At 48.9% G+C, this 3,861-nt stretch overlaps 1 long non-coding RNA gene and 1 other non-coding gene across 2 annotated transcripts; one reads left to right on the top strand and one right to left on the bottom strand.

Annotated features, from left to right (window-relative positions):
- Nucleotides 1-2,124: 2,124 nt before the first annotated feature.
- LOC112484616 lies at nt 2,125-3,282 on the bottom strand. The gene is made up of 3 exons (XR_003048089.1): nt 2,860-3,282; nt 2,597-2,730; nt 2,125-2,415 (listed from the first exon to the last, which is right to left on the bottom strand). It is a non-coding gene; the product is annotated as an uncharacterized LOC112484616 (long non-coding RNA).
- A 139-nt stretch (nt 3,283-3,421) lies between these two features.
- LOC112484617 lies at nt 3,422-3,540 on the top strand. Its single transcript, XR_003048090.1, has one exon. It is a non-coding gene; the product is annotated as a 5S ribosomal RNA (ribosomal RNA).
- Nucleotides 3,541-3,861: the final 321 nt, after the last annotated feature.

The following is a 3,861-nucleotide window of genomic DNA, read 5'->3' as shown; positions in this document are numbered from 1 at the left end:
AGATTTATTTTATGGTGCCATCTGCTGGGCATTTGGAATAACCCTTCACTTTATTTCTGCTGCTATCTGGTGTGCATTTTGAAAATAACAGTCAAGTTCTTCTGAAAATTGTTTCATGTATGTCTTTGGGTAAAACACAGGAGCGCATGTCATGAAAGTTATTCCCTGCTGCCATCTCGTGGGCATTTCGAAAATAACACCCAAATGTATGTCGTAAAAATTTATATTCTGCTGCCATCTGGTGGGCATTTTGGGAATAACACCACAATGCATGTCAAAATGTTATTTCTTCAACTATCTCACATGCATTTTGAAAATAACATCTTAGGGAATATAATGAAATTCCATAATATGGAATATTATGAAAACTTTTGTCTGCTGCTATTTCATGGACATCTTGGGAAACACAAGAAAGATAGTCTTGAAAACTATTCTCTGCTGCCATCTCATGGGTACTTTGAAAATAGCACATAAGTGCATATCATAAAATTTATTAAATGCTGCCATCTGGTGGGTTTTTTTTTAAAATAACACCCAAGTGTATCATAAAAATTTACTGTCTGCTGCTACCTGGTGTGAGTTTTGGGAATAAAATCTGACCGTAGTTTCGATTCAATTTTGTTTTCTGCACCCATCTGGTATGCATCTCGACAATTATACCAGACTGAAAGAGAAAGTTATTCTCCACTGCCATCTTGTAAGCATGTTAGGAATAACACCAAGGTTTTGTCATCATGAATATTCATTCTCTGCTGCCCTTTGGTGAGCATTTTGGGAATAACATCAGAGTATAAGTAATAAAAAAATTACCCTCTACTGCCCTCTGGTTTGCTCTTAGGAAGTAACAGTATACGTTAAGTAAGCAAAAATTATTTTTTTCTTTCTTCTGTTGGGCACTTAAGGATGAAACCGCCATTGTTTGTTGTCATGAAGATTTATCCTTTGCTGCCATCCTGTGGGAATTTTGGGAATAACACCACAGGGCATAGCATGAAAACTCAGTTCTGCTGCTATCTTGTGTGCACTTAGAAAATAACACCCAAGGACATGCCGTTATGAAATTTATCTCTGCTCCCATTTTGTATGAATCCTGGGGATAACACAGGAATGTAGGTCACGATAATTTTCCTCTGCTCCTGTCTCGTGTGCATTTAAAAAATAACACCCAAGGGCATCTTGTTTTGGTATTTTTCTGTGCTCCCACTTCGTGTGAAACTTGGAAATAACACAGGAGTGCGTGTCATGAAAATTGTCCTCGTAGGCATTTTGAAAATCTCATCTAGTTGTATGTCATCAAAAAATTTATTTACTTATACCATCTAGTGGGTATTTTGGGGATAAAACCTTAGTGTAGGTCGTCATGAAAATTCATCTTCTGCCCCAATCTTGTGTATAATCTTTGGGGTAATTACACAGCAGCATAAGTTAAAAAGGTATTCTCTGCTGCCATCTGGTGGGCATTTTTCGAAGAAGATCACAGCACATGTCTTAAGGAATAACTTCAGCTGCTATCTCGTGTGCATTTTGAAAATGATACCCAAGGGCATGCCGTTGTGAAAAGTTACTGTCCCTGGCCATTTCATGTGCACCTTGGGAAAAATCAGGGAAGTGCATGATTCTGCTGCCACCTCGTGCCATTTTGAAAATTACAAACTAGTGTATGTTATCATAAAAATTAATTTTATGCTGCCATCCTGTGGGCATTTTTTGGAATAACAGTCCAGTGTATGCCATCATGATAATATATTTTCTCCTCTCATCTACTTTGCATCTTGGAATAACTTCAGAATGGAAGCAATAAAAAAAATTACTCTCTCTTGCCATCTGGTGGGCCTTTTAGGAAGAACATGCGAGCGTAGGTCACCATGAACATTCATTCTCCGCGGCAATCTGGTCAGCATTTTGGGAGTAACACCACAGTGCATGTCATGAAAATTTATTTCTGCTGATGTCTCTTGTGCATATAAAAAGTAACACTGAAGGGCATGCCGTTTAGAATTTTTTATCTTCTCCCATTTTGTGTGAATATTGAGAATAACGCAGGATTGCATTTCATGAAAATTATTCACTGCTGCCATCCCGTGGACATTTTGAAAATAACACCCTGGTGTATGTCATTAGAAAAATTTATTTTCTGCCGCCATCTGGTGGGCATTTTAGGAATAACATCGGAATGTTGAGCATCATGAAAATTCATTTTCTGCCACCATGTACTGTGCATGTTGGGAATAACATTAGAGTACAATTCAGAAAAAGGCATTTTCTTAGGCCATCCGGTGGAAATTTTGGTAATAGCATCCAAGTGTATATCCTCAGAAAAAGATATTCTGTGCTGTCATCCTGGGCATCACTTGAGTAACACACAAATGTATGTTATCATGAAACGTTATTATTAGTTATCATCCAGTGTGTATCCTAGGAATAAGTGAGGAGTATATGTCATCATGAGAAGTTATCTTTTTGCTGGCCAGTCCCTGCATGTGAGAGCGCCCACCCAGACCTCCGACACCGCCGGGAACCCGCCAAGGCCTGCGGTGCCTTAGAGCGGCTGGCGCTCGCTGGCCGCCGCCTCACTGGCGCAAACCCCGCAACCTACCCCGCTAGTATGTGCGCTGCAGGCGCCGGTGTCTCCGGCGCCCAGGAGGCCGGGCTCGAGGTCTTGGGGCGGCAAGCAACAACCTCTATCGCCATGCCAACCTGAATGCGCTGGATCTCGTCTGATCTCGGAAGCTAAGCAGGGTCGGGGCTGGTTAGTACTTGGATCGGAGAAAGCCTGTGAATACCGGCTGCAGCAGGCTTTTGCTGGAGCCCAAGGGCTGCCCTTTCGGCCGCGCGCCCCTCGCCCTCGCCCGGCCTCACCTGGTCTCCTGCAGCCAGCCCTGAGCTGTTTCCTCTGAATGCTCAGGGCCCTTCCCTTCCTGGGCTCCGTGGGGTCGAGCGCCAAGGGCCGAGGGCCCTGGATGGAGGCGCGGGGCCGCAGAGAGTTGCCTTTTGGTGTCACCGGTGTCTCCGCGTGGTTTTGGGCAGGCCGGGCTCGGCGACGGCGGGGAGTGCAGCGGAGAGGTGGGTCTGGGTCAAGGCCGGGCCAGGCCGCACCTGCCTAGGTGCCCAGGTGGCCAAGAGGATGGCGGGCCAGGACCAGGACGGGCTCCTGCCGAGTGGCCAAGACTGGGGAGGCGGGTGGCCCAGGGCCTGGGCAGTCCAGGATGCGAGAGCGCCCACCCAGACCTTCGGCACGACCGCGAACCGGCCAAGACCCGCGATGCCTTAGCGTCGCTGGCACCTGCCGGCTGCCACCTCGGAACCCCCCTCCCCTCCAACGCCCGAAACTCCCCCCAAGACATGCGCTGCAGGCTCGGGCGTCTCCCGCGCCCGGGAGGCCAGGCTCGAGCTCTTGAGGCGGCAGGCGACAGCTTCTCGCGTCTACGGCCATACCACCCTGAACGCGCCCGATCTCGTCTGATCTCGGAAGCTAAGCAGGGTCGGGCCTGGTTAGTACTTGGATGGGAGACCGCCTGGGAATACCGGGTGCTGTAGGCTTTTGCCGCCATCCAGCCAGGGTGCCCCTGGACACCCCCGGGCCCTGCTCGCTCGCTCGCTGTCTCAGTGTCTCGGGAGTCCTGGGCAAACGCCAGAGCCCAGGGCGAGCTGCACGGCCGCGCGCCCCGCGCCCTCGACCGCCCTCACCTGCGCTCCTGCAGCCAGCTATAGGCTGTTTCCTCTGAATGCCCGGGCCCTGCCTTCCTGGGCTCCGCGGGGCCGAGCCCCAAGGGCGGAGGACGAGGTCTCGGGCCAAAGCTTCGTCTAGTGGTGTCGCCGGTGGCTCCGTGTAGTTTTGGGCATGTCGGGCTTTGCCACGGC

The sequence above is a fragment of the Pteropus alecto genome, unplaced genomic scaffold, assembly GCF_000325575.1.
Source record: "Pteropus alecto unplaced genomic scaffold, ASM32557v1 scaffold17, whole genome shotgun sequence".
NCBI lineage: Eukaryota > Metazoa > Chordata > Mammalia > Chiroptera > Pteropodidae > Pteropus > Pteropus alecto.
This window is presented reverse-complemented; position numbering and strand designations above follow the sequence as displayed.